The 25,520-nt window shown below is 45.4% G+C and overlaps 45 non-coding genes across 45 annotated transcripts; 24 read left to right on the top strand and 21 right to left on the bottom strand.

The window, feature by feature from the left end:
• The first annotated feature begins 2,109 nt into the window (after positions 1-2,109).
• Positions 2,110-2,181, top strand: trnag-ucc (transfer RNA glycine (anticodon UCC)). The gene has a single exon. It is a non-coding gene; the product is annotated as a tRNA-Gly (tRNA).
• Positions 2,182-2,569: 388 nt separating this feature from the next.
• On the top strand, positions 2,570-2,684 carry LOC130436096 (U5 spliceosomal RNA). Its single transcript, XR_008908936.1, has one exon. It is a non-coding gene; the product is annotated as a U5 spliceosomal RNA (small nuclear RNA).
• A 256-nt stretch (positions 2,685-2,940) lies between these two features.
• trnad-guc (transfer RNA aspartic acid (anticodon GUC)) lies at positions 2,941-3,012 on the bottom strand. Its single transcript has one exon. It is a non-coding gene; the product is annotated as a tRNA-Asp (tRNA).
• Positions 3,013-3,377: 365 nt separating this feature from the next.
• Positions 3,378-3,484, bottom strand: LOC130436192 (U6 spliceosomal RNA). Its single transcript, XR_008909026.1, has one exon. It is a non-coding gene; the product is annotated as a U6 spliceosomal RNA (small nuclear RNA).
• A 379-nt stretch (positions 3,485-3,863) lies between these two features.
• On the top strand, positions 3,864-3,935 carry trnag-ucc (transfer RNA glycine (anticodon UCC)). Its single transcript has one exon. It is a non-coding gene; the product is annotated as a tRNA-Gly (tRNA).
• Positions 3,936-4,323: 388 nt separating this feature from the next.
• On the top strand, positions 4,324-4,438 carry LOC130436095 (U5 spliceosomal RNA). Its single transcript, XR_008908935.1, has one exon. It is a non-coding gene; the product is annotated as a U5 spliceosomal RNA (small nuclear RNA).
• Positions 4,439-4,694: 256 nt separating this feature from the next.
• On the bottom strand, positions 4,695-4,766 carry trnad-guc (transfer RNA aspartic acid (anticodon GUC)). The gene has a single exon. It is a non-coding gene; the product is annotated as a tRNA-Asp (tRNA).
• A 365-nt stretch (positions 4,767-5,131) lies between these two features.
• On the bottom strand, positions 5,132-5,238 carry LOC130436187 (U6 spliceosomal RNA). Its single transcript, XR_008909022.1, has one exon. It is a non-coding gene; the product is annotated as a U6 spliceosomal RNA (small nuclear RNA).
• A 2,866-nt stretch (positions 5,239-8,104) lies between these two features.
• Positions 8,105-8,176, top strand: trnag-ucc (transfer RNA glycine (anticodon UCC)). Its single transcript has one exon. It is a non-coding gene; the product is annotated as a tRNA-Gly (tRNA).
• A 388-nt stretch (positions 8,177-8,564) lies between these two features.
• LOC130436094 (U5 spliceosomal RNA) lies at positions 8,565-8,679 on the top strand. Its single transcript, XR_008908934.1, has one exon. It is a non-coding gene; the product is annotated as a U5 spliceosomal RNA (small nuclear RNA).
• Positions 8,680-9,358: 679 nt separating this feature from the next.
• Positions 9,359-9,465, bottom strand: LOC130436186 (U6 spliceosomal RNA). Its single transcript, XR_008909021.1, has one exon. It is a non-coding gene; the product is annotated as a U6 spliceosomal RNA (small nuclear RNA).
• A 380-nt stretch (positions 9,466-9,845) lies between these two features.
• Positions 9,846-9,917, top strand: trnag-ucc (transfer RNA glycine (anticodon UCC)). The gene has a single exon. It is a non-coding gene; the product is annotated as a tRNA-Gly (tRNA).
• A 388-nt stretch (positions 9,918-10,305) lies between these two features.
• On the top strand, positions 10,306-10,420 carry LOC130436088 (U5 spliceosomal RNA). Its single transcript, XR_008908929.1, has one exon. It is a non-coding gene; the product is annotated as a U5 spliceosomal RNA (small nuclear RNA).
• Positions 10,421-10,676: 256 nt separating this feature from the next.
• On the bottom strand, positions 10,677-10,748 carry trnad-guc (transfer RNA aspartic acid (anticodon GUC)). Its single transcript has one exon. It is a non-coding gene; the product is annotated as a tRNA-Asp (tRNA).
• A 365-nt stretch (positions 10,749-11,113) lies between these two features.
• On the bottom strand, positions 11,114-11,220 carry LOC130436185 (U6 spliceosomal RNA). The gene has a single exon (XR_008909020.1). It is a non-coding gene; the product is annotated as a U6 spliceosomal RNA (small nuclear RNA).
• Positions 11,221-11,600: 380 nt separating this feature from the next.
• On the top strand, positions 11,601-11,672 carry trnag-ucc (transfer RNA glycine (anticodon UCC)). Its single transcript has one exon. It is a non-coding gene; the product is annotated as a tRNA-Gly (tRNA).
• A 388-nt stretch (positions 11,673-12,060) lies between these two features.
• Positions 12,061-12,175, top strand: LOC130436086 (U5 spliceosomal RNA). The gene has a single exon (XR_008908927.1). It is a non-coding gene; the product is annotated as a U5 spliceosomal RNA (small nuclear RNA).
• A 256-nt stretch (positions 12,176-12,431) lies between these two features.
• Positions 12,432-12,503, bottom strand: trnad-guc (transfer RNA aspartic acid (anticodon GUC)). Its single transcript has one exon. It is a non-coding gene; the product is annotated as a tRNA-Asp (tRNA).
• Positions 12,504-12,868: 365 nt separating this feature from the next.
• LOC130436184 (U6 spliceosomal RNA) lies at positions 12,869-12,975 on the bottom strand. The gene has a single exon (XR_008909019.1). It is a non-coding gene; the product is annotated as a U6 spliceosomal RNA (small nuclear RNA).
• A 380-nt stretch (positions 12,976-13,355) lies between these two features.
• On the top strand, positions 13,356-13,427 carry trnag-ucc (transfer RNA glycine (anticodon UCC)). Its single transcript has one exon. It is a non-coding gene; the product is annotated as a tRNA-Gly (tRNA).
• Positions 13,428-13,815: 388 nt separating this feature from the next.
• Positions 13,816-13,930, top strand: LOC130436085 (U5 spliceosomal RNA). Its single transcript, XR_008908926.1, has one exon. It is a non-coding gene; the product is annotated as a U5 spliceosomal RNA (small nuclear RNA).
• A 256-nt stretch (positions 13,931-14,186) lies between these two features.
• trnad-guc (transfer RNA aspartic acid (anticodon GUC)) lies at positions 14,187-14,258 on the bottom strand. The gene has a single exon. It is a non-coding gene; the product is annotated as a tRNA-Asp (tRNA).
• A 365-nt stretch (positions 14,259-14,623) lies between these two features.
• LOC130436183 (U6 spliceosomal RNA) lies at positions 14,624-14,730 on the bottom strand. Its single transcript, XR_008909018.1, has one exon. It is a non-coding gene; the product is annotated as a U6 spliceosomal RNA (small nuclear RNA).
• Positions 14,731-15,110: 380 nt separating this feature from the next.
• Positions 15,111-15,182, top strand: trnag-ucc (transfer RNA glycine (anticodon UCC)). The gene has a single exon. It is a non-coding gene; the product is annotated as a tRNA-Gly (tRNA).
• A 388-nt stretch (positions 15,183-15,570) lies between these two features.
• On the top strand, positions 15,571-15,685 carry LOC130436084 (U5 spliceosomal RNA). Its single transcript, XR_008908925.1, has one exon. It is a non-coding gene; the product is annotated as a U5 spliceosomal RNA (small nuclear RNA).
• Positions 15,686-15,941: 256 nt separating this feature from the next.
• On the bottom strand, positions 15,942-16,013 carry trnad-guc (transfer RNA aspartic acid (anticodon GUC)). The gene has a single exon. It is a non-coding gene; the product is annotated as a tRNA-Asp (tRNA).
• A 365-nt stretch (positions 16,014-16,378) lies between these two features.
• LOC130436182 (U6 spliceosomal RNA) lies at positions 16,379-16,485 on the bottom strand. Its single transcript, XR_008909017.1, has one exon. It is a non-coding gene; the product is annotated as a U6 spliceosomal RNA (small nuclear RNA).
• A 380-nt stretch (positions 16,486-16,865) lies between these two features.
• trnag-ucc (transfer RNA glycine (anticodon UCC)) lies at positions 16,866-16,937 on the top strand. The gene has a single exon. It is a non-coding gene; the product is annotated as a tRNA-Gly (tRNA).
• Positions 16,938-17,325: 388 nt separating this feature from the next.
• Positions 17,326-17,440, top strand: LOC130436083 (U5 spliceosomal RNA). The gene has a single exon (XR_008908924.1). It is a non-coding gene; the product is annotated as a U5 spliceosomal RNA (small nuclear RNA).
• A 256-nt stretch (positions 17,441-17,696) lies between these two features.
• trnad-guc (transfer RNA aspartic acid (anticodon GUC)) lies at positions 17,697-17,768 on the bottom strand. The gene has a single exon. It is a non-coding gene; the product is annotated as a tRNA-Asp (tRNA).
• A 365-nt stretch (positions 17,769-18,133) lies between these two features.
• LOC130436180 (U6 spliceosomal RNA) lies at positions 18,134-18,240 on the bottom strand. The gene has a single exon (XR_008909015.1). It is a non-coding gene; the product is annotated as a U6 spliceosomal RNA (small nuclear RNA).
• Positions 18,241-18,620: 380 nt separating this feature from the next.
• On the top strand, positions 18,621-18,692 carry trnag-ucc (transfer RNA glycine (anticodon UCC)). Its single transcript has one exon. It is a non-coding gene; the product is annotated as a tRNA-Gly (tRNA).
• Positions 18,693-19,080: 388 nt separating this feature from the next.
• On the top strand, positions 19,081-19,195 carry LOC130436082 (U5 spliceosomal RNA). The gene has a single exon (XR_008908923.1). It is a non-coding gene; the product is annotated as a U5 spliceosomal RNA (small nuclear RNA).
• A 256-nt stretch (positions 19,196-19,451) lies between these two features.
• On the bottom strand, positions 19,452-19,523 carry trnad-guc (transfer RNA aspartic acid (anticodon GUC)). The gene has a single exon. It is a non-coding gene; the product is annotated as a tRNA-Asp (tRNA).
• A 365-nt stretch (positions 19,524-19,888) lies between these two features.
• LOC130436179 (U6 spliceosomal RNA) lies at positions 19,889-19,995 on the bottom strand. Its single transcript, XR_008909014.1, has one exon. It is a non-coding gene; the product is annotated as a U6 spliceosomal RNA (small nuclear RNA).
• Positions 19,996-20,375: 380 nt separating this feature from the next.
• On the top strand, positions 20,376-20,447 carry trnag-ucc (transfer RNA glycine (anticodon UCC)). The gene has a single exon. It is a non-coding gene; the product is annotated as a tRNA-Gly (tRNA).
• Positions 20,448-20,835: 388 nt separating this feature from the next.
• On the top strand, positions 20,836-20,950 carry LOC130436081 (U5 spliceosomal RNA). The gene has a single exon (XR_008908922.1). It is a non-coding gene; the product is annotated as a U5 spliceosomal RNA (small nuclear RNA).
• A 256-nt stretch (positions 20,951-21,206) lies between these two features.
• trnad-guc (transfer RNA aspartic acid (anticodon GUC)) lies at positions 21,207-21,278 on the bottom strand. Its single transcript has one exon. It is a non-coding gene; the product is annotated as a tRNA-Asp (tRNA).
• A 365-nt stretch (positions 21,279-21,643) lies between these two features.
• LOC130436178 (U6 spliceosomal RNA) lies at positions 21,644-21,750 on the bottom strand. Its single transcript, XR_008909013.1, has one exon. It is a non-coding gene; the product is annotated as a U6 spliceosomal RNA (small nuclear RNA).
• Positions 21,751-22,130: 380 nt separating this feature from the next.
• Positions 22,131-22,202, top strand: trnag-ucc (transfer RNA glycine (anticodon UCC)). Its single transcript has one exon. It is a non-coding gene; the product is annotated as a tRNA-Gly (tRNA).
• Positions 22,203-22,590: 388 nt separating this feature from the next.
• Positions 22,591-22,705, top strand: LOC130436080 (U5 spliceosomal RNA). Its single transcript, XR_008908921.1, has one exon. It is a non-coding gene; the product is annotated as a U5 spliceosomal RNA (small nuclear RNA).
• Positions 22,706-22,960: 255 nt separating this feature from the next.
• Positions 22,961-23,032, bottom strand: trnad-guc (transfer RNA aspartic acid (anticodon GUC)). Its single transcript has one exon. It is a non-coding gene; the product is annotated as a tRNA-Asp (tRNA).
• A 365-nt stretch (positions 23,033-23,397) lies between these two features.
• LOC130436177 (U6 spliceosomal RNA) lies at positions 23,398-23,504 on the bottom strand. The gene has a single exon (XR_008909012.1). It is a non-coding gene; the product is annotated as a U6 spliceosomal RNA (small nuclear RNA).
• A 380-nt stretch (positions 23,505-23,884) lies between these two features.
• trnag-ucc (transfer RNA glycine (anticodon UCC)) lies at positions 23,885-23,956 on the top strand. The gene has a single exon. It is a non-coding gene; the product is annotated as a tRNA-Gly (tRNA).
• A 387-nt stretch (positions 23,957-24,343) lies between these two features.
• LOC130436235 (U5 spliceosomal RNA) lies at positions 24,344-24,459 on the top strand. The gene has a single exon (XR_008909069.1). It is a non-coding gene; the product is annotated as a U5 spliceosomal RNA (small nuclear RNA).
• Positions 24,460-25,520: the final 1,061 nt, after the last annotated feature.

Raw genomic sequence — 25,520 nt, 5'->3', positions numbered from 1 at the left:
AATGAGCCCTCGCATCCTTGATCTGAATGGAGACGACTGAGTACCCCAAATTTATAGAACCACTCAGTCACCAAAACTTACACCACCGTGGAAGCCCGTTGGTCTCAACTTTAGAAGACGTCAGTCATAAGAAGCACGTTCTCCATACCAATCTGGGCAGGCTCCAACAGAGTAAAATCAATTGCTAGCACTTCATTGGGGCGCGATGCCAGAAGGTGACCCATATAAGAGAGTTGGCTGGGCGTCTTTGGCAAACTGACATCGCTCGCATTTCAGGCACCACAGCTTCACATCCGAGGACATCCCTGGCCAGTAGCACCATTGACAAAGCTGAAAGAACTTGCCCTGAAACACCTTAAAATTTGTGACTTGCCAGTTTTTTGCCAAAGACAGAGTTTCTGTAGTGTAGTGGTTACCACGTTCACCTCATACGCGGAGGCCAGTCGCACGTAGGTGTAGAACGCTGACTAGCCAATAGGAACCGAGGAACAAATATCAAATGGGCTTGTGATTATTTATTTATCTCTATTTTTGAATCAATATATTAAAAAACAAACATTGTGCACAACAATATAAGGTATCTTGTAAAAACTACTTGTGTATGAGGTCCAAAACGGAAAGGAAATGTGTTCTGAATAAACTATTACATGAATATATAGATGAATGTGAATGAATGAAATTATTGATTGAATGAATGAACATTCGGATCCTATTTTAGAAACATCATTCATCTTTATTTGCAAAGATCCATTCAACACTTTATTTTGGACACATTTGTAAATGTTTTAATAAAGAAATGTGTACAAGAACAAAGACAATTCGTTTTTTCTTTTTAATGTTAAGGGCTGGAATAGAATAATAGGTGATCATGGCTTCCTGTGCCAAATTTGTAGTACTTTTTACATTTTTATTTTGATAAGTAATTAAAAAATGATCATTATCTTTTCATTTTGGATCATTACAAAAACATCTCTCAGTTTGGAGTTGCATTAGGTGGGCAGTGAAGGGGTTCTCAGCTTTTGTATCTGAATTACATGTTTAACTGTTTTGTGTTTTTGGAATAGCATTACAATGCTCTGTTCACTTCCATACATACATGAACACAGGAACTAAATAAATATTACAAGTGTAACTATATGTTTATTTATATACAAACACACACAGAACCTTGCACAAGCAATGCCTTTACTATGTACATGAACAAATTGAAATAATGGAAATAAATATATATTAAGTGTATAAATATCAATATAAAATTGTAACAATATGTTGATTTATACAGTACATAAACAAAACCTTGCAGAAGCAATGCCTTTACTATTTACATCAACAAATTGAAATAAAGGAAATAAATATTAAGTGTAAAATGTCAATTTTTGTGTAACAATGGATTTAAATATATACATAAACTAAAGAGTCTTTGGCAGTCTGATATGACATGCAGAGATTGTGTTATGTAGAAGAGTGACGTCATACTTTCTTATCCTCTATCGACCTTTGCTTCTCAGCCTCATAGAATGGAGACTGCTGAAAGCCTCTCCATGACATTTCTGCATTCAATCCCTGAGCCTGATACAGGGAAAACACTTTAGCAGGACAGTAAATTTATTTGCCTGACACTCCAGGGAAACCAGCGTGAATATGAGGACTGTTCGGGTCCTTGTTTTAATGGCCGGTGGCAGAATTGCATAGACGACCAGTAGGATGCTCCACTACTGTCTTACTCTTGCTTCTCTCCTCAATCACCATCTTCCTCTCTGCCCCTCTCTGTTTTGAGGCCTCCAGCTCACGCTGAAAGAAGGGAGTGCTTGCAAAATCTTCAAAAGACATTCTTGGATATGTTAAGCCTTCTGCTTAACACCACCACCCGTTCACTTTAGACGGAACCTTCGCTCACTCTCCCCTAGCACACTCTCTGCCAGAGTGACATCCTCTCTTCCCTCCAACTTTGCTTCTCTAGATGCTGACACTGCCACAGACACCTTATGCTCAACACTTACATCCTGTCTAGATAACCTTTGTCCTCTGTCCTCCAGACCGGCTCGTGCCACTCCCCGCTGCCCCTGGCTGTCTGACATCACAGTCCATCAAGCCAGCTCCTATTTGTGTGCGTTGGTGGTATAGTGGTGAGCATAGCTGCCTTCCAAGCAGTTGACCCGGGTTCGATTCCCGGCCAACGCATTCTGAGAAGTAGATAGAGCGAGGGCTGTGCAATGCGTCTCTTTAACGCTTTGAATGTGTAGTCATAGCCTGTCGAATTGCAACCGTGGAATCAAGGATTCTCGTGTATTTGAATGGGCGGCTTTGTTATTATTTGCGCTGCCTATGTCATTCAGTGTGCAGTGTAAAGTAAGAAGGGCTCTATCTTAAGGAAAAAACAAGGTCGCACGCCAGGCTCCACCCCACGAAACAACGCCACCGTAGGCTTCTGTGAAGCACTGCACTCTTGTGCTGGCTTTCTTAAGCTCTTCCTAATTGCGATGTTCCGGGAAGCGTTCACTAGAGATCCCCCTCTTTAAACATGATGGTGTTACGTGTTGAGTCCTCTGGTTCAACTGTTTGTGGATATAGCTCGAGTTTTCCTTCATCTACGCATAAATGTTTCGCCTTTTACTAAAGATTTCCGTGGAGGGAAACCTTTGCGAGTTTGTCGTATTTTTGGGTGCTTTGCTTACAGCAGAGCAGCATACGTTTGTAAACAATAGCAGAGGGCGGACGTTTGTACTGGAAATGCCAAGCCGCAGCTCGTCCAAACCTGCCTACAACTTAGGTTGGTTAAAGAAAATCAAGAAAACCATCAATCCAAAATGTTTTTTCGAGTTGTATCCGACAACAAAGTGGAAGGGGTGGTCTCAAGAAACGGGTTCAAACAAGGGTGGCCGTTGTAATCTTGAGCTGTTTGAAATTGCCACTTGAGGTGGAACTGAAATCACATCAAGCCTCCCCGTCGGGGAATCGAACCCCGGTCTTCCGCGTGACAGGCGGAGATACTGTCCACTATACTAACGAGGAATTGACGTTTGATGCATAGCCCCAACATGGGACGACAACTGGTACAAACGCCAAATTCGCTCCTGTTTGGCTATTCCTTTACAGAAAGAAAGAGGAAGGGTAGTGGTGACTGTAACCAACTGCTGATCAGTTCAATTGTTTTAGATCACCTCAAAACAAACAGAGCCAATCGAAAACGTTTCTCCTGCAAGTGGTTGAAGTTTTTAAAGATAGAATGTTGTTTTTAGTGTTAGTATAAACTAGGCCAGTTTTAGTGTGATACAATTTGTTTTGCACTGAAGCTCTTTGTTGTGATCTTGTTGTTCCGATTGCTTCCATTGTTTACCTCATTTGTTAGTCGTTTTGGGTAAAAGCGTCTGCTAAATGTAAATATGGAGCGCTTCACGGATTTGCGTGTCATCCTTTCGCAGGTGCCATGCTAATCTTCTCTGTATCGATCCAATTTTAGTATATGCGCTGCCTTAGCAAGCACGATCGCCAAGGCAGAACAATTTACCTATACGCCTCGTTTCACAGCAAGCTGTCAGCTGGCTGGTAAGTCCCAGACAGCCCACCATCCAGTGTGACACCACACGTATCTTCAGGCTGGAGAAACAAAGCTGACCTCACTGTTGGATGGAATGGCAGACTGTGTATTGTAGTGGGAAGCTGAGATTTAAGGCTGCAGACAGGACGATTCTAATCACAAAGCCGACGTAAAAGGTGTGTGTAGACTCATCGGAGTCATGCGTACCAGGAGACTGGAGGTATCGCGTAAAATCGTACCTTCACACGCCTGTATATCTTTGTGTGGTCTCACAGCACTGTGTTCAGTAGATGTGGAAGTCCATCAAGCCAGCTCCTATTTGTGTGCGTTGGTGGTATAGTAGTGAGCATAGCTGCCTTCCAAGCAGTTGACCCGGGTTCGATTCCCGGCCAACGCATTCTGAGAAGTAGATAGAGCGAGGGCTGTGCAATGCGTCTCTTTAACGCTTTGAATGTGTAGTCATAGCCTGTCGAATTGCAACCGTGGAATCAAGGTTTCTCGTGTATTTGAATGGGCGGCTTTGTTATTATTTGCGCTGCCTATGTCATTCAGTGTGCAGTGTAAAGTAAGAAGGGCTCTATCTTAAGGAAAAAACAAGGTCGCACGCCAGGCTCCACCCCACGAAACAACGCCACCGTAGGCTTCTGTGAAGCACTGCACTCTTGTGCTGGCTTTCTTAAGCTCTTCCTAATTGCGATGTTCCGGGAAGCGTTCACTAGAGATCCCCCTCTTTAAACATGATGGTGTTATGTGTTGAGTCCTCTGGTTCAACTGTTTGTGGATATAGCTCGAGTTTTCCTTCATCTACGCATAAATGTTTCGCCTTTTACTAAAGATTTCCGTGGAGGGAAACCTTTGCGAGTTTGTCGTATTTTTGGGTGCTTTGCTTACAGCAGAGCAGCATACGTTTGTAAACAATAGCAGAGGGCGGACGTTTGTACTGGAAATGCCAAACCGCAGCTCGTCCAAACCTGCCTACAACTTAGGTTGGTTAAAGAAAATCAAGAAAACCATCAATCCAAAATGTTTTTTCGAGTTGTATCCGACAAAAAAGTGGAAGGGGTGGTCTCAAGAAACGGGTTCGAACAAGGGTGGCCGTTGTAATCTTGAGCTGTTTGAAATTGCCACTTGAGGTGGAACTGAAATCAAATCAAGCCTCCACGTCGGGGAATCGAACCCCGGTCTTCCGCGTGACAGGCGGAGATACTGTCCACTATACTAACGAGGAATTGACGTTTGATGCATAGCCCCAACATGGGACGACAAATGGTACAAACGCCAAATTCGCTCCTGTTTGGCTATTCCTTTACAGAAAGAAAGAGGAAGGGTAGTGGTGACTGTAACCAACTGCTGATCAGTTCAATTGTTTTAGATCACCTCAAAACAAACAGAGCCAATCGAAAACGTTTCTCCTGCAAGTGGTTGAAGTTTTTAAAGATAGAAAGTTGTTTTTAGTGTTAGTATAAACTAGGCCAGTTTTAGTGTGATACAATTTGTTTTGCACTGAAGCTCTTTGTTGTGATCTTGTTGTTCCGATTGCTTCGATTGTTTACCCCATTTGTTAGTCGTTTTGGATAAAAGCGTCTGCTAAATGTAAATATGGAGCGCTTCACGGATTTGCGTGTCATCCTTTCGCAGGGGCCATGCTAATCTTCTCTGTATCGATCCAATTTTAGTATATGCGCTGCCTTAGCAAGCACGATCGCCAAGGCAGAACAATTTACCTATACGCCTCGTTTCACAGCAAGCTGTCAGCTGGCTGGTAAGTCCCAGACAGCCCACCATCCAGTGTGACACCACACATATTGGATCGAGGAGCATTTTACCAATTCTGACCCTCGACGCATGTGGCAGGGCATCCAGGCCATTAGTGACTATAAACCCAACCACTCCATCCCCATAACCACAGATGCTGCCTTTCTGAACGAGCTTAATGACTTTTATGCACGCTTTGAGAGAGACAATAAGGAACCCGCCACCAGGCTCACACCTTCCACCGACCACCCAATCATCACAGTAAATTCCACAGATGTTTTCACTGCACTAAGCCGGATAAATGCGCGCAAGGCTGCTGGCCCTGACGGCATCCCTGGTCGCGTACTCAGGGCATGTGCGGAGCAGCTCGCTGGGGTCTTCACGGACATCTTCAACCTGTCCCTCGCCCAAGCAGTGGTTCCAGCATGTTTCAAATCCACCTCCATTGTGCCCATTCCAAAACACTCCAGCCCGACATGCCTGAACGACTACCGCCCTGTAACACTCACACCCATTGTTATGAAGTGCTTTGAGCGGCTGGTCCTGTCACACCTAAAAGACTCTTTACCATCCACACTGGATCCATACCAATTTGCCTACCGTAGCAATAGGAGCACAGATGATGCAGTGTCCATGGCGCTGCACTCCGTGCTCACACACCTGGACAATAAGGACACTTATGCACGCATGCTGTTTGTAGACTTCAGCTCTGCATTCAATACCGTCATCCCTTCCAAGCTAATCATCAAACTTGGAAACCTAGGCATTAACAATACAACCTGCAACTGGATTATGGATTTCCTGACGAACAGGCCTCAGCTTGTTAGGTTAGGCAACATCTGCTCCACCACAACCACCCTCAACACTGGTGTACCACAGGGCTGCGTACTGAGCCCCTTTCTCTACTCCCTTTTCACACTCGACTGCAGGCCTGTGAATGGATCTAACTCCCTCATCAAGTTTGCAGACGATACAACAGTGATTGGTCTCATCAGCAACAACGATGAGACTGCTTACAGGGAGGAGGTACGGCACCTGGCCACATGGTGCTCAAACAACAACCTGCTCCTTAACACTTCAAAGACAAAGGAGATCATCGTGGACTTCAGGAAGGCGAAAGGAGGCACACACGACCCCATCCACATTAACGGGACGGCTGTTGAACGTGTTTCCAGTTTTAAGTTCCTGGGGACCCACATTTCGGAGGACCTTTCCTGGACCACCAACACCTCATGCCTGGTCAAGAAGGCTCACCAGCGTCTCTTCTTTCTGAGGACACTGAAGAAGAACCAACTGTCTTCAACTATCCTGGTGAACTTCTATCGCTGCATGATAGAGAGCATCCTGACCAACTGTGTCACAGTCTGGTACGGGAACTGTTCTGTTGCTGAGCGCAAGGCACTGCAGCGGGTGGTGAAAACAGCCCAGCGCATCACAGGAACTACACTCCCTTCCATTGAGGACATCCAGAAGAAACGCTGTCTGCGTCGAGCTCGCAGCATTCTCAAGGACTCCTCTCACCCCGCTCATAGACTGTTTACTCTCCTGCCTTCCGGTAGGCGCTTCAGGTGCCTCCGGGCAAGAACAAGCAGACTAGGAAACAGCTTTTTTCCCAGAGCTGTTTCATTATTGAACTCTGCTCCCCACTGATTTCACTACCTCTCATAACTTTAACTTAATGCTGCTATTACAATGTTTACATTGCACTACAGGGCTGCCATGCATGACGGAACTGTACACACCAGTACTTCATGTATCTGCTCTACCGGACTGTTTACACGCATCATTTGCACTCTATACTGCTCACTTGCACACCAGGAACATTACACTGAATGCTCATTTGCACAAATGGACTACTTTCATAACTGCATTAACTCATCTACTGCACTGTAACTTTAATAACTGCACTAACTCACCTACTGCACTGTAACTCATCTATTGCATCTATCGCATAACTAACTGCATCTACTCATCTATTGCACTATAACTTCAATAACTGCATTAACTCGTCTACTGCACTGTGACTGTATATCTGCATCTTCTCATGTATTGCACCGTACCTATAATAATCACATTAACTCATCTACTGCACTGTAACTTTAATAACTGCATTAACTCATCTACTGCACTGTAACTGTATATCTGCATCTACTCATGTATTGCACCGTACCTTTAATAACCACATTAACTCATCTACTGCACTGTAACTTTAATAGCTAATGTCTGTAACTAATGCACACTCAAGTCACTTGCACTATTGTATAGTCTATATTGTTATCTGTTCATAACCTCCTGTACATTAATGTTCACAGTATATAGCCTTCTGTATATATTGTTCATAGTACATACCGATTGTCATATTTTCATAGTACATGCCCATCGTAAATTATTTTCCTAATATTGTATTCTGTATTTATTCACACTGTATATCTGCACTTGCTAATTGCACTTCTGGTTAGACCTAAACTACATTTCGTTACACTGTACCTGTATATGTGTAATGACAATAAAGTTGAATCTAATCTAATCTAATCTAATCTTCAGGCTGGAGAAACAAAGCTGACCTCACTGTTGGATGGAATGGCAGACTGTGTATTGTAGTGGGAAGCTGAGATTTAGGGCTGCAGACAGGACGATTCTAATCACAAAGCCGACGAAAAAGGTGTGTGTAGACTCATCGGAGTCATGCGTACCAGGAGACTGGAGGTATCGCGTAAAATCGTACCTTCACACGCCTGTATATCTTTGTGTGGTCTCACAGCACTGTGTTCAGTAGATGTGGAAGTCCATCAAGCCAGCTCCTATTTGTGTGCGTTGGTGGTATAGTGGTGAGCATAGCTGCCTTCCAAGCAGTTGACCCGGGTTCGATTCCCGGCCAACGCATTCTGAGAAGTAGATAGAGCGAGGGCTGTGCAATGCGTCTCTTTAACGCTTTGAATGTGTAGTCATAGCCTGTCGAATTGCAACCGTGGAATCAAGGATTATCGTGTATTTGAATGGGCGGCTTTGCTATTATTTGCGCTGCCTATGTCATTCAGTGTGCAGTGTAAAGTAAGAAGGGCTCTATCTTAAGGAAAAAACAAGGTCGCACGCCAGGCTCCACCCCACGAAACAACGCCACCGTAGGCTTCTGTGAAGCACTGCACTCTTGTGCTGGCTTTCTTAAGCTCTTCCTAATTGCGATGTTCCGGGAAGCGTTCACTAGAGATCACCCTCTTTAAACATGATGGTGTTACGTGTTGAGTCCTCTGGTTCAACTGTTTGTGGATATAGCTCGAGTTTTCCTTCATCTACGCATAAATGTTTCGCCTTTTACTAAAGATTTCCGTGGAGGGAAACCTTTGCGAGTTTGTCGTATTTTTGGGTGCTTTGCTTACAGCAGAGCAGCATACGTTTGTAAACAATAGCAGAGGGCGGACGTTTGTACTGGAAAGGCCAAACCGCAGCTCGTCCAAACCTGCCTACAACTTAGGTTGGTTAAAGAAAATCAAGAAAACCATCAATCCAAAAAGTTTTTTCGAGTTGTATCCGACAACAGTCACAAGAAACGGGTTCGAACAAGGGTGGCCGTTGTAATCTTGAGCTGTTTGAAATTGCCACTTGTGGTGGAACTGAAATCAAATCAAGCCTCCCCGTAGGGGAATCGAACCCCGGTCTTCCGCGTGACAGGCGGAGATACTGTCCACTATACTAACGAGGAATTGACGTTTGATGCATAGCCCCAACATGGGACGGCAACTGGTACAAACGCCAAATTCGCTCCTGTTTGGCTATTCCATTACAGAAAGAAAGAGGAAGGGTAGTGGTGACTGTAACCAACTGCTGATCAGTTCAATTGTTTTAGATCACCTCAAAACAAACAGAGCCAATCGAAAACGTTTCTCCTGCAAGTGGTTGAAGTTTTTAAAGATAGAAAGTTGTTTTTAGTGTTAGTATAAACTAGGCCAGTTTTAGTGTGATACAATTTGTTTTGCACTGAAGCTCTTTGTTGTGATCTTGTTGTTCCGATTGCTTCCATTGTTTACCTCATTTGTTAGTCGTTTTGGATAAAAGCGTCTGCTAAATGTAAATATGGAGCGCTTCACGGATTTGCGTGTCATCCTTTCGCAGGGGCCATGCTAATCTTCTCTGTATCGATCCAATTTTAGTATATGCGCTGCCTTAGCAAGCACGATCGCCAAGGCAGAACAATTTACCTATACACCTCGTTTCACAGCAAGCTGTCAGCTGGCTGGTAAGTCCCAGACAGCCCACCATCCAGTGTGACACCACACGTGTCTTCAGGCTGGAGAAACAAACCCTGACCTCACTGTTGGATGGAATGGCAGACTGTGTATTCTAGTGGGAAGCTGAGATTTAAGGCTGCAGACAGGACGATTCTAATCACAAAGCCGACGTAAAAGGTGTGTGTAGACTCATCGGAGTCATCTGTACCAGGAGACTTGAGGTATCTCGTAAAATCGTACCTTCACACGCCTGTATATCTTTGTGTGGTCTCACAGCACTGTGTTCAGTAGAAGTGGAAGTCCATCAAGCCAGCTCCTATTTGTGTGCGTTGGTGGTATAGTGGTGAGCATAGCTGCCTTCCAAGCAGTTGACCCGGGTTCGATTCCCGGCCAACGCATTCTGAGAAGTAGATAGAGCGAGGGCTGTGCAATGCGTCTCTTTAACGCTTTGAACGTGTAGTCATAGCCTGTCGAATTGCAACCGTGGAATCAAGGATTCTCGTGTATTTGAATGGGCGGCTTTGCTATTATTTGCGCTGCCTATGTCATTCAGTGTGCAGTGTAAAGTAAGAAGGGCTCTATCTTAAGGAAAAAACAAGGTCGCACGCCAGACTCCACCCCACGAAACAACGCCACCGTAGGCTTCTGTGAAGCACTGCACTCTTGTGCTGGCTTTCTTAAGCTCTTCCTAATTGCGATGTTCCGGGAAGCGTTCACTAGAGATCACCCTCTTTAAACATGATGGTGTTACGTGGTGAGTCCTCTGGTTCAACTGTTTGTGGATATAGCTCGAGTTTTCCTTCATCTACGCATAAATCTTTCGCCTTTTACTAAAGATTTCCGTGGAGGGAAACCTTTGCGAGTTTGTCGTATTTTTGGGTGCTTTGCTTACAGCAGAGCAGCATACGTTTGTAAACGATAGCAGAGGGCGGACGTTTGTACTGGAAATGCCAAACCGCAGCTCGTCCAAACCTGCCTACAACTTAGGTTGGTTAAAGAAAATCAAGAAAACCATCAATCCAAAATGTTTTTTCGAGTTGTATCCGACAACAAAGTGGAAGGGGTGGTCTCAAGAAACGGGTTCGAACAAGGGTGGCCGTTGTAATCTTGAGCTGTTTGAAATTGCCACTTGAGGTGGAACTGAAATCAAATCAAGCTTCCCCGTCGGGGAATCGAACCCCGGTCTTCCGCGTGACAGGCGGAGATACTGTCCACTATACTAACGAGGAATTGACGTTTGATGCATAGCCCCAACATGGGACGGCAACTGGTACAAACGCCAAATTCGCTCCTGTTTGGCTATTCCATTACAGAAAGAAAGAGGAAGGGTAGTGGTGACTGTAACCAACTGCTGATCAGTTCAATTGTTTTAGATCACCTCAAAACAAACAGAGCCAATCGAAAACGTTTCTCCTGCAAGTGGTTGAAGTTTTTAAAGATAGAAAGTTGTTTTTAGTGTTAGTATAAACTAGGCCAGTTTTAGTGTGATACAATTTGTTTTGCACTGAAGCTCTTTGTTGTGATCTTGTTGTTCCGATTGCTTCCATTGTTTACCTCATTTGTTAGTCGTTTTGGATAAAAGCGTCTGCTAAATGTAAATATGGAGCGCTTCACGGATTTGCGTGTCATCCTTTCGCAGGGGCCATGCTAATCTTCTCTGTATCGATCCAATTTTAGTATATGCGCTGCCTTAGCAAGCACGATCGCCAAGGCAGAACAATTTACCTATACACCTCGTTTCACAGCAAGCTGTCAGCTGGCTGGTAAGTCCCAGACAGCCCACCATCCAGTGTGACACCACACGTGTCTTCAGGCTGGAGAAACAAACCCTGACCTCACTGTTGGATGGAATGGCAGACTGTGTATTCTAGTGGGAAGCTGAGATTTAAGGCTGCAGACAGGACGATTCTAATCACAAAGCCGACGTAAAAGGTGTGTGTAGACTCATCGGAGTCATGTGTACAAGGAGACTTGAGGTATCTCGTAAAATCGTACCTTCACACGCCTGTATATCTTTGTGTGGTCTCACAGCACTGTGTTCAGTAGAAGTGGAAGTCCATCAAGCCAGCTCCTATTTGTGTGCGTTGGTGGTATAGTGGTGAGCATAGCTGCCTTCCAAGCAGTTGACCCGGGTTCGATTCCCGGCCAACGCATTCTGAGAAGTAGATAGAGCGAGGGCTGTGCAATGCGTCTCTTTAACGCTTTGAACGTGTAGTCATAGCCTGTCGAATTGCAACCGTGGAATCAAGGATTCTCGTGTATTTGAATGGGCGGCTTTGCTATTATTTGCGCTGCCTATGTCATTCAGTGTGCAGTGTAAAGTAAGAAGGGCTCTATCTTAAGGAAAAAACAAGGTCGCACGCCAGACTCCACCCCACGAAACAACGCCACCGTAGGCTTCTGTGAAGCACTGCACTCTTGTGCTGGCTTTCTTAAGCTCTTCCTAATTGCGATGTTCCGGGAAGCGTTCACTAGAGATCACCCTCTTTAAACATGATGGTGTTACGTGGTGAGTCCTCTGGTTCAACTGTTTGTGGATATAGCTCGAGTTTTCCTTCATCTACGCATAAATCTTTCGCCTTTTACTAAAGATTTCCGTGGAGGGAAACCTTTGCGAGTTTGTCGTATTTTTGGGTGCTTTGCTTACAGCAGAGCAGCATACGTTTGTAAACGATAGCAGAGGGCGGACGTTTGTACTGGAAATGCCAAACCGCAGCTCGTCCAAACCTGCCTACAACTTAGGTTGGTTAAAGAAAATCAAGAAAACCATCAATCCAAAATGTTTTTTCGAGTTGTATCCGACAACAAAGTGGAAGGGGTGGTCTCAAGAAACGGGTTCGAACAAGGGTGGCCGTTGTAATCTTGAGCTGTTTGAAATTGCCACTTGAGGTGGAACTGAAATCAAATCAAGCCTCCCCGTCGGGGAATCGAACCCCGGTCTTCCGCGTGACAGGCGGAGATACTGTCCACTATACTAACGAGGAATTGACGTTTGATGCATAGCCCCAACATGGGACGGCAACTGGTACAAACGCCAAATTCGCTCCTGTTTGGCTATTCCATTACAGAAAGAAAGAGGAAGGGTAGTGGTGACTGTAACCAACTGCTGATCAGTTCAATTGTTTTAGATCACCTCAAAACAAACAGAGCCAATCGAAAACGTTTCTCCTGCAAGTGGTTGAAGTTTTTAAAGATAGAAAGTTGTTTTTAGTGTTAGTATAAACTAGGCCAGTTTTAGTGTGATACAATTTGTTTTGCACTGAAGCTCTTTGTTGTGATCTTGTTGTTCCGATTGCTTCCATTGTTTACCTCATTTGTTAGTCGTTTTGGATAAAAGCGTCTGCTAAATGTAAATATGGAGCGCTTCACGGATTTGCGTGTCATCCTTTCGCAGGGGCCATGCTAATCTTCTCTGTATCGATCCAATTTTAGTATATGCGCTGCCTTAGCAAGCACGATCGCCAAGGCAGAACAATTTACCTATACACCTCGTTTCACAGCAAGCTGTCAGCTGGCTGGTAAGTCCCAGACAGCCCACCATCCAGTGTGACACCACACGTGTCTTCAGGCTGGAGAAACAAACCCTGACCTCACTGTTGGATGGAATGGCAGACTGTGTATTCTAGTGGGAAGCTGAGATTTAAGGCTGCAGACAGGACGATTCTAATCACAAAGCCGACGTAAAAGGTGTGTGTAGACTCATCGGAGTCATGTGTACCAGGAGACTTGAGGTATCTCGTAAAATCGTACCTTCACACGCCTGTATATCTTTGTGTGGTCTCACAGCACTGTGTTCAGTAGAAGTGGAAGTCCATCAAGCCAGCTCCTATTTGTGTGCGTTGGTGGTATAGTGGTGAGCATAGCTGCCTTCCAAGCAGTTGACCCGGGTTCGATTCCCGGCCAACGCATTCTGAGAAGTAGATAGAGCGAGGGCTGTGCAATGCGTCTCTTTAACGCTTTGAACGTGTAGTCATAGCCTGTCGAATTGCAACCGTGGAATCAAGGATTCTCGTGTATTTGAATGGGCGGCTTTGCTATTATTTGCGCTGCCTATGTCATTCAGTGTGCAGTGTAAAGTAAGAAGGGCTCTATCTTAAGGAAAAAACAAGGTCGCACGCCAGACTCCACCCCACGAAACAACGCCACCGTAGGCTTCTGTGAAGCACTGCACTCTTGTGCTGGCTTTCTTAAGCTCTTCCTAATTGCGATGTTCCGGGAAGCGTTCACTAGAGATCACCCTCTTTAAACATGATGGTGTTACGTGGTGAGTCCTCTGGTTCAACTGTTTGTGGATATAGCTCGAGTTTTCCTTCATCTACGCATAAATCTTTCGCCTTTTACTAAAGATTTCCGTGGAGGGAAACCTTTGCGAGTTTGTCGTATTTTTGGGTGCTTTGCTTACAGCAGAGCAGCATACGTTTGTAAACGATAGCAGAGGGCGGACGTTTGTACTGGAAATGCCAAACCGCAGCTCGTCCAAACCTGCCTACAACTTAGGTTGGTTAAAGAAAATCAAGAAAACCATCAATCCAAAATGTTTTTTCGAGTTGTATCCGACAACAAAGTGGAAGGGGTGGTCTCAAGAAACGGGTTCGAACAAGGGTGGCCGTTGTAATCTTGAGCTGTTTGAAATTGCCACTTGAGGTGGAACTGAAATCAAATCAAGCCTCCCCGTCGGGGAATCGAACCCCGGTCTTCCGCGTGACAGGCGGAGATACTGTCCACTATACTAACGAGGAATTGACGTTTGATGCATAGCCCCAACATGGGACGGCAACTGGTACAAACGCCAAATTCGCTCCTGTTTGGCTATTCCATTACAGAAAGAAAGAGGAAGGGTAGTGGTGACTGTAACCAACTGCTGATCAGTTCAATTGTTTTAGATCACCTCAAAACAAACAGAGCCAATCGAAAACGTTTCTCCTGCAAGTGGTTGAAGTTTTTAAAGATAGAAAGTTGTTTTTAGTGTTAGTATAAACTAGGCCAGTTTTAGTGTGATACAATTTGTTTTGCACTGAAGCTCTTTGTTGTGATCTTGTTGTTCCGATTGCTTCCATTGTTTACCTCATTTGTTAGTCGTTTTGGATAAAAGCGTCTGCTAAATGTAAATATGGAGCGCTTCACGGATTTGCGTGTCATCCTTTCGCAGGGGCCATGCTAATCTTCTCTGTATCGATCCAATTTTAGTATATGCGCTGCCTTAGCAAGCACGATCGCCAAGGCAGAACAATTTACCTATACGCCTCGTTTCACAGCAAGCTGTCAGCTGGCTGGTAAGTCCCAGACAGCCCACCATCCAGTGTGACACCACACGTGTCTTCAGGCTGGAGAAACAAACCCTGACCTCACTGTTGGATGGAATGGCAGACTGTGTATTCTAGTGGGAAGCTGAGATTTAAGGCTGCAGACAGGACGATTCTAATCACAAAGCCGACGTAAAAGGTGTGTGTAGACTCATCGGAGTCATGTGTACCAGGAGACTTGAGGTATCTCGTAAAATCGTACCTTCACACGCCTGTATATCTTTGTGTGGTCTCACAGCACTGTGTTCAGTAGATGTGGAAGTCCATCAAGCCAGCTCCTATTTGTGTGCGTTGGTGGTATAGTGGTGAGCATAGCTGCCTTCCAAGCAGTTGACCCGGGTTCGATTCCCGGCCAACGCATTCTGAGAAGTAGATAGAGCGAGGGCTGTGCAATGCGTCTCTTTAACGCTTTGAATGTGTAGTCATAGCCTGTCGAATTGCAACCGTGGAATCAAGGATTCTCGTGTATTTGAATGGGCGGCTTTGCTATTATTTGCGCTGCCTATGTCATTCAGTGTGCAGTGTAAAGTAAGAAGGGCTCTATCTTAAGGAAAAAACAAGGTCGCACGCCAGACTCCACCCCACGAAACAACGCCACCGTAGGCTTCTGTGAAGCACTGCACTCTTGTGCTGGCTTTCTTAAGCTCTTCCTAATTGCGATGTTCCGGGAAGCGTTCACTAGAGATCACCCTCTTTAAACATGATGGTGTTACGTGGTGAGTCCTCTGGTTCAACTGTTTGTGGATATAGCTCGAGTTTTCCTTCATCTACGCATAAATCTTTCGCCTTTTACTAAAGATTTCCGTGGAGGGAAACCTTTGCGAGTTTGTCGTATTTTTGGGTGCTTTGCTTACAGCAGAGCAGCATACGTTTGTAAACGATAGCAGAGGGCGGACGTTTGTACTGGAAATGCCAAACCGCAGCTCGTCCAAACCTGCCTACAACTTAGGTTGGTTAAAGAAAATCAAGAAAACCATCAATCCAAAATGTTTTTTCGAGTTGTATCCGACAACAAAGTGGATGGGGTGGTCTCAAGAAACGGGTTCGAACAAGGGTGGCCGTTGTAATCTTGAGCTGTTTGAAATTGCCACTCGAGGTGGAACTGAAATCAAATCAAGCCTCCCCGTCAGGGAATCGAACCCCGGTCTTCCGCGTGACAGGCGGAGATACTGTCCACTATACTAACGAGGAATTGACGTTTGATGCATAGCCCCAACATGGGACGGCAACTGGTACAAACGCCAAATTCGCTCCTGTTTGGCTATTCCTTTACAGAAAGAAAGAGGAAGGGTAGTGGTGACTGTAACCAACTGCTGATCAGTTCAATTGTTTTAGATCACCTCAAAACAAACAGAGCCAATCGAAAACGTTTCTCCTGCAAGTGGTTGAAGTTTTTAAAGATAGAAAGTTGTTTTTAGTGTTAGTATAAACTAGGCCAGTTTTAGTGTGATACAATTTGTTTTGCACTGAAGCTCTTTGTTGTGATCTTGTTGTTCCGATTGCTTCCATTGTTTACCTCATTTGTTAGTCGTTTTGGATAAAAGCGTCTGCTAAATGTAAATATGGAGCGCTTCACGGATTTGCGTGTCATCCTTTCGCAGGGGCCATGCTAATCTTCTCTGTATCGATCCAATTTTAGTATATGCGCTGCCTTAGCAAGCACGATCGCCAAGGCAGAACAATTTACCTATACGCCTCGTTTCACAGCAAGCTGTCAGCTGGCTGGTAAGTCCCAGACAGCCCACCATCCAGTGTGACACCACACGTGTCTTCAGGCTGGAGAAACAAACCCTGACCTCACTGTTGGATGGAATGGCAGACTGTGTATTCTAGTGGGAAGCTGAGATTTAAGGCTGCAGACAGGACGATTCTAATCACAAAGCCGACGTAAAAGGTGTGTGTAGACTCATCGGAGTCATGTGTACCAGGAGACTTGAGGTATCTCGTAAAATCGTACCTTCACACGCCTGTATATCTTTGTGTGGTCTCACAGCACTGTGTTCAGTAGATGTGGAAGTCCATCAAGCCAGCTCCTATTTGTGTGCGTTGGTGGTATAGTGGTGAGCATAGCTGCCTTCCAAGCAGTTGACCCGGGTTCGATTCCCGGCCAACGCATTCTGAGAAGTAGATAGAGCGAGGGCTGTGCAATGCGTCTCTTTAACGCTTTGAATGTGTAGTCATAGCCTGTCGAATTGCAACCGTGGAATCAAGGATTCTCGTGTATTTGAATGGGCGGCTTTGCTATTATTTGCGCTGCCTATGTCATTCAGTGTGCAGTGTAAAGTAAGAAGGGCTCTATCTTAAGGAAAAAACAAGGTCGCACGCCAGACTCCACCCCACGAAACAACGCCACCGTAGGCTTCTGTGAAGCACTGCACTCTTGTGCTGGCTTTCTTAAGCTCTTCCTAATTGCGATGTTCCGGGAAGCGTTCACTAGAGATCACCCTCTTTAAACATGATGGTGTTACGTGGTGAGTCCTCTGGTTCAACTGTTTGTGGATATAGCTCGAGTTTTCCTTCATCTACGCATAAATCTTTCGCCTTTTACTAAAGATTTCCGTGGAGGGAAACCTTTGCGAGTTTGTCGTATTTTTGGGTGCTTTGCTTACAGCAGAGCAGCATACGTTTGTAAACGATAGCAGAGGGCGGACGTTTGTACTGGAAATGCCAAACCGCAGCTCGTCCAAACCTGCCTACAACTTAGGTTGGTTAAAGAAAATCAAGAAAACCATCAATCCAAAATGTTTTTTCGAGTTGTATCCGACAACAAAGTGGATGGGGTGGTCTCAAGAAACGGGTTCGAACAAGGGTGGCCGTTGTAATCTTGAGCTGTTTGAAATTGCCACTCGAGGTGGAACTGAAATCAAATCAAGCCTCCCCGTCAGGGAATCGAACCCCGGTCTTCCGCGTGACAGGCGGAGATACTGTCCACTATACTAACGAGGAATTGACGTTTGATGCATAGCCCCAACATGGGACGGCAACTGGTACAAACGCCAAATTCGCTCCTGTTTGGCTATTCCTTTACAGAAAGAAAGAGGAAGGGTAGTGGTGACTGTAACCAACTGCTGATCAGTTCAATTGTTTTAGATCACCTCAAAACAAACAGAGCCAATCGAAAACGTTTCTCCTGCAAGTGGTTGAAGTTTTTAAAGATAGAAAGTTGTTTTTAGTGTTAGTATAAACTAGGCCAGTTTTAGTGTGATACAATTTGTTTTGCACTGAAGCTCTTTGTTGTGATCTTGTTGTTCCGATTGCTTCCATTGTTTACCTCATTTGTTAGTCGTTTTGGATAAAAGCGTCTGCTAAATGTAAATATGGAGCGCTTCACGGATTTGCGTGTCATCCTTTCGCAGGGGCCATGCTAATCTTCTCTGTATCGATCCAATTTTAGTATATGCGCTGCCTTAGCAAGCACGATCGCCAAGGCAGAACAATTTACCTATACGCCTCGTTTCACAGCAAGCTGTCAGCTGGCTGGTAAGTCCCAGACAGCCCACCATCCAGTGTGACACCACACGTGTCTTCAGGCTGGAGAAACAAACCCTGACCTCACTGTTGGATGGAATGGCAGACTGTGTATTCTAGTGGGAAGCTGAGATTTAAGGCTGCAGACAGGACGATTCTAATCACAAAGCCGACGTAAAAGGTGTGTGTAGACTCATCGGAGTCATGTGTACCAGGAGACTTGAGGTATCTCGTAAAATCGTACCTTCACACGCCTGTATATCTTTGTGTGGTCTCACAGCACTGTGTTCAGTAGATGTGGAAGTCCATCAAGCCAGCTCCTATTTGTGTGCGTTGGTGGTATAGTGGTGAGCATAGCTGCCTTCCAAGCAGTTGACCCGGGTTCGATTCCCGGCCAACGCATTCTGAGAAGTAGATAGAGCGAGGGCTGTGCAATGCGTCTCTTTAACGCTTTGAATGTGTAGTCATAGCCTGTCGAATTGCAACCGTGGAATCAAGGATTCTCGTGTATTTGAATGGGCGGCTTTGCTATTATTTGCGCTGCCTATGTCATTCAGTGTGCAGTGTAAAGTAAGAAGGGCTCTATCTTAAGGAAAAAACAAGGTCGCACGCCAGACTCCACCCCACGAAACAACGCCACCGTAGGCTTCAGTGAAGCACTGCACTCTTGTGCTGGCTTTCTTAAGCTCTTCCTAATTGCGATGTTCCGGGAAGCGTTCACTAGAGATCACCCTCTTTAAACATGATGGTGTTACGTGGTGAGTCCTCTGGTTCAACTGTTTGTGGATATAGCTCGAGTTTTCCTTCATCTACGCATAAATCTTTCGCCTTTTACTAAAGATTTCCGTGGAGGGAAACCTTTGCGAGTTTGTCGTATTTTTGGGTGCTTTGCTTACAGCAGAGCAGCATACGTTTGTAAACGATAGCAGAGGGCGGACGTTTGTACTGGAAATGCCAAACCGCAGCTCGTCCAAACCTGCCTACAACTTAGGTTGGTTAAAGAAAATCAAGAAAACCATCAATCCAAAATGTTTTTTCGAGTTGTATCCGACAACAAAGTGGATGGGGTGGTCTCAAGAAACGGGTTCGAACAAGGGTGGCCGTTGTAATCTTGAGCTGTTTGAAATTGCCACTCGAGGTGGAACTGAAATCAAATCAAGCCTCCCCGTCAGGGAATCGAACCCCGGTCTTCCGCGTGACAGGCGGAGATACTGTCCACTATACTAACGAGGAATTGACGTTTGATGCATAGCCCCAACATGGGACGGCAACTGGTACAAACGCCAAATTCGCTCCTGTTTGGCTATTCCTTTACAGAAAGAAAGAGGAAGGGTAGTGGTGACTGTAACCAACTGCTGATCAGTTCAATTGTTTTAGATCACCTCAAAACAAACAGAGCCAATCGAAAACGTTTCTCCTGCAAGTGGTTGAAGTTTTTAAAGATAGAAAGTTGTTTTTAGTGTTAGTATAAACTAGGCCAGTTTTAGTGTGATACAATTTGTTTTGCACTGAAGCTCTTTGTTGTGATCTTGTTGTTCCGATTGCTTCCATTGTTTACCTCATTTGTTAGTCGTTTTGGATAAAAGCGTCTGCTAAATGTAAATATGGAGCGCTTCACGGATTTGCGTGTCATCCTTTCGCAGGGGCCATGCTAATCTTCTCTGTATCGATCCAATTTTAGTATATGCGCTGCCTTAGCAAGCACGATCGCCAAGGCAGAACAATTTACCTATACGCCTCGTTTCACAGCAAGCTGTCAGCTGGCTGGTAAGTCCCAGACAGCCCACCATCCAGTGTGACACCACAAGTGTCTTCAGGCTGGAGAAACAAACCCTGACCTCACTGTTGGATGGAATGGCAGACTGTGTATTCTAGTGGGAAGCTGAGATTTAAGGCTGCAGACAGGACGATTCTAATCACAAAGCCGACGTAAAAGGTGTGTGTAGACTCATCGGAGTCATGTGTACCAGGAGACTTGAGGTATCTCGTAAAATCGTACCTTCACACGCCTGTATATCTTTGTGTGGTCTCACAGCACTGTGTTCAGTAGATGTGGAAGTCCATCAAGCCAGCTCCTATTTGTGTGCGTTGGTGGTATAGTGGTGAGCATAGCTGCCTTCCAAGCAGTTGACCCGGGTTCGATTCCCGGCCAACGCATTCTGAGAAGTAGATAGAGCGAGGGCTGTGCAATGCGTCTCTTTAACGCTTTGAATGTGTAGTCATAGCCTGTCGAATTGCAACCGTGGAATCAAGGATTCTCGTGTATTTGAATGGGCGGCTTTGCTATTATTTGCGCTGCCTATGTCATTCAGTGTGCAGTGTAAAGTAAGAAGGGCTCTATCTTAAGGAAAAAACAAGGTCGCACGCCAGACTCCACCCCACGAAACAACGCCACCGTAGGCTTCAGTGAAGCACTGCACTCTTGTGCTGGCTTTCTTAAGCTCTTCCTAATTGCGATGTTCCGGGAAGCGTTCACTAGAGATCACCCTCTTTAAACATGATGGTGTTACGTGGTGAGTCCTCTGGTTCAACTGTTTGTGGATATAGCTCGAGTTTTCCTTCATCTACGCATAAATCTTTCGCCTTTTACTAAAGATTTCCGTGGAGGGAAACCTTTGCGAGTTTGTCGTATTTTTGGGTGCTTTGCTTACAGCAGAGCAGCATACGTTTGTAAACGATAGCAGAGGGCGGACGTTTGTACTGGAAATGCCAAACCGCAGCTCGTCCAAACCTGCCTACAACTTAGGTTGGTTAAAGAAAATCAAGAAAACCATCAATCCAAAATGTTTTTTCGAGTTGTATCCGACAACAAAGTGGATGGGGTGGTCTCAAGAAACGGGTTCGAACAAGGGTGGCCGTTGTAATCTTGAGCTGTTTGAAATTGCCACTCGAGGTGGAACTGAAATCAAATCAAGCCTCCCCGTCAGGGAATCGAACCCCGGTCTTCCGCGTGACAGGCGGAGATACTGTCCACTATACTAACGAGGAATTGACGTTTGATGCATAGCCCCAACATGGGACGGCAACTGGTACAAACGCCAAATTCGCTCCTGTTTGGCTATTCCTTTACAGAAAGAAAGAGGAAGGGTAGTGGTGACTGTAACCAACTGCTGATCAGTTCAATTGTTTTAGATCACCTCAAAACAAACAGAGCCAATCGAAAACGTTTCTCCTGCAAGTGGTTGAAGTTTTTAAAGATAGAAAGTTGTTTTTAGTGTTAGTATAAACTAGGCCAGTTTTAGTGTGATACAATTTGTTTTGCACTGAAGCTCTTTGTTGTGATCTTGTTGTTCCGATTGCTTCCATTGTTTACCTCATTTGTTAGTCGTTTTGGATAAAAGCGTCTGCTAAATGTAAATATGGAGCGCTTCACGGATTTGCGTGTCATCCTTTCGCAGGGGCCATGCTAATCTTCTCTGTATCGATCCAATTTTAGTATATGCGCTGCCTTAGCAAGCACGATCGCCAAGGCAGAACAATTTACCTATACGCCTCGTTTCACAGCAAGCTGTCAGCTGGCTGGTAAGTCCCAGACAGCCCACCATCCAGTGTGACACCACAAGTGTCTTCAGGCTGGAGAAACAAACCCTGACCTCACTGTTGGATGGAATGGCAGACTGTGTATTCTAGTGGGAAGCTGAGATTTAAGGCTGCAGACAGGACGATTCTAATCACAAAGCCGACGTAAAAGGTGTGTGTAGACTCATCGGAGTCATGTGTACCAGGAGACTTGAGGTATCTCGTAAAATCGTACCTTCACACGCCTGTATATCTTTGTGTGGTCTCACAGCACTGTGTTCAGTAGATGAGGAAGTCCATCAAGCCAGCTCCTATTTGTGTGCGTTGGTGGTATAGTGGTGAGCATAGCTGCCTTCCAAGCAGTTGACCCGGGTTCGATTCCCGGCCAACGCATTCTGAGAAGTAGATAGAGCGAGGGCTGTGCAATGCGTCTCTTTAACGCTTTGAGTGTGTAGTCATAGCCTGTCGAATTGCAACCGTGGAATCAAGGATTCTCGTGTATTTGAATGGGCGGCTTTGCTATTATTTGCGCTGCCTATGTCATTCAGTGTGCAGTGTAAAGTAAGAAGGGCTCTATCTTAAGGAAAAAACAAGGTCGCACGCCAGACTCCACCCCACGAAACAACGCCACCGTAGGCTTCTGTGAAGCACTGCACTCTTGTGCTGGCTTTCTTAAGCTCTTCCTAATTGCGATGTTCCGGGAAGCGTTCACTAGAGATCACCCTCTTTAAACATGATGGTGTTACGTGGTGAGTCCTCTGGTTCAACTGTTTGTGGATATAGCTCGAGTTTTCCTTCATCTACGCATAAATCTTTCGCCTTTTACTAAAGATTTCCGTGGAGGGAAACCTTTGCGAGTTTGTCGTATTTTTGGGTGCTTTGCTTACAGCAGAGCAGCATACGTTTGTAAACGATAGCAGAGGGCGGACGTTTGTACTGGAAATGCCAAACCGCAGCTCGTCCAAACCTGCCTACAACTTAGGTTGGTTAAAGAAATCAAGAAAACCATCAATCCAAAATGTTTTTTCGAGTTGTATCCGACAACAAAGTGGATGGGGTGGTCTCAAGAAACGGGTTCGAACAAGGGTGGCCGTTGTAATCTTGAGCTGTTTGAAATTGCCACTCGAGGTGGAACTGAAATCAAATCAAGCCTCCCCGTCAGGGAATCGAACCCCGGTCTTCCGCGTGACAGGCGGAGATACTGTCCACTATACTAACGAGGAATTGACGTTTGATGCATAGCCCCAACATGGGACGGCAACTGGTACAAACGCCAAATTCGCTCCTGTTTGGCTATTCCTTTACAGAAAGAAAGAGGAAGGGTAGTGGTGACTGTAACCAACTGCTGATCAGTTCAATTGTTTTAGATCACCTCAAAACAAACAGAGCCAATCGAAAACGTTTCTCCTGCAAGTGGTTGAAGTTTTTAAAGATAGAAAGTTGTTTTTAGTGTTAGTATAAACTAGGCCAGTTTTAGTGTGATACAATTTGTTTTGCACTGAAGCTCTTTGTTGTGATCTTGTTGTTCCGATTGCTTCCATTGTTTACCTCATTTGTTAGTCGTTTTGGATAAAAGCGTCTGCTAAATGTAAATATGGAGCGCTTCACGGATTTGCGTGTCATCCTTTCGCAGGGGCCATGCTAATCTTCTCTGTATCGATCCAATTTTAGTATATGCGCTGCCTTAGCAAGCACGATCGCCAAGGCAGAACAATTTACCTATACGCCTCGTTTCACAGCAAGCTGTCAGCTGGCTGGTAAGTCCCAGACAGCCCACCATCCAGTGTGACACCACAAGTGTCTTCAGGCTGGAGAAACAAACCCTGACCTCACTGTTGGATGGAATGGCAGACTGTGTATTCTAGTGGGAAGCTGAGATTTAAGGCTGCAGACAGGACGATTCTAATCACAAAGCCGACGTAAAAGGTGTGTGTAGACTCATCGGAGTCATGTGTACCAGGAGACTTGAGGTATCTCGTAAAATCGTACCTTCACACGCCTGTATATCTTTGTGTGGTCTCACAGCACTGTGTTCAGTAGATGTGGAAGTCCATCAAGCCAGCTCCTATTTGTGTGCGTTGGTGGTATAGTGGTGAGCATAGCTGCCTTCCAAGCAGTTGACCCGGGTTCGATTCCCGGCCAACGCATTCTGAGAAGTAGATAGAGCGAGGGCTGTGCAATGCGTCTCTTTAACGCTTTGAATGTGTAGTCATAGCCTGTCGAATTGCAACCGTGGAATCAAGGATTCTCGTGTATTTGAATGGGCGGCTTTGCTATTATTTGCGCTGCCTATGTCATTCAGTGTGCAGTGTAAAGTAAGAAGGGCTCTATCTTAAGGAAAAAACAAGGTCGCACGCCAGACTCCACCCCACGAAACAACGCCACCGTAGGCTTCTGTGAAGCACTGCACTCTTGTGCTGGCTTTCTTAAGCTCTTCCTAATTGCGATGTTCCGGGAAGCGTTCACTAGAGATCACCCTCATTAAACATGATGGTGTTACGTGGTGAGTCCTCTGGTTCAACTGTTTGTGGATATAGCTCAGGTTTTCCTTCATCTACGCATAAATCTTTCGCCTTTTACTAAAGATTTCCGTGGAGGGAAACCTTTGCGAGTTTGTCGTATTTTTGGGTGCTTTGCTTACAGCAGAGCAGCATACGTTTGTAAACGATAGCAGAGGGCGGACGTTTGTACTGGAAATGCCAAACCGCAGCTCGTCCAAACCTGCCTACAACTTAGGTTGGTTAAAGAAGATCAAGAAAACCATCAATCCAAAATGTTTTTTCGAGTTGTATCCGACAACAAAGTGGATGGGGTGGTCTCAAGAAACGGGTTCGAACAAGGGTGGCCGTTGTAATCTTGAGCTGTTTGAAATTGCCACTCGAGGTGGAACTGAAATCAAATGTCACAGGTCGGGATGGGTCAAGCCGGACTACGCCCACCCCTGAACCAGGACCACCTCGAGGAGCGTATCAGAGGGAGAAATCGGAGACAGAATAAAATTTCAACAAGTTTTATTTAGAAGTAAAAGCAATTTGAAAATCCTAGTCTAAAATCTTCTTCCTTCTTGCCCTCAGGAATCGAAGGTGAACAGTACAACAACCAGGGTCTCTCCCGCTCTCTTCCTCAGTGCGGGCCCTGTAGTGAATGGGGCGGTGGACAGGTAAATTGTCAGGTAGGTCTTTCCCAGGTGGAGATGCAGTAAACAGGCGAACGGCCCGGTAAGTCTCTCTGGTAAGTAAATATTTCCAACCTCCCTTCCTTCACAGGTACGAGATCCGGAGCAGATGGCCGTCAGTCAGGTACGTATACAGCAGATTCACACTCTGATGATGGGGTGGCGAGAGAATCTTTACAGGGTAAGCGAATAATTTCAACCTCCCTCTCTCCACAGGCACAGAAACTGGAACAGAGGAATACTCCAGACAAAGTGTACCAACCCCGTTCGTAACAGAAGGACAGCCACTTCTCTCAGCACAGGTGACTATAAGGATACAGTAGACTCGAAGTCAACCGGTTGCACAGGGCTCCTACTGAAACAGACAGAAGGGATACTTCAAGTAAGCATACGGTTCACATGAGTTGGAAGGGGACGAACACTTCGCACGATACAGATGAATTGCGGGAATTCCCTAGACTCAAGTCGACAGGCTGAGCAAGACCTCTTCTGGCCTAGATGAAGTGGATATTCCAGACAGAACGGACCGGCTTTAC

The sequence above is a fragment of the Triplophysa dalaica genome, chromosome 14 (assembly GCF_015846415.1).
Source record: "Triplophysa dalaica isolate WHDGS20190420 chromosome 14, ASM1584641v1, whole genome shotgun sequence".
Taxonomy (NCBI): Eukaryota; Metazoa; Chordata; class Actinopteri; order Cypriniformes; family Nemacheilidae; genus Triplophysa; species Triplophysa dalaica.
Note: the sequence above shows the minus strand (reverse complement) of the source record. Positions and strands in the feature narration are given on the sequence as shown.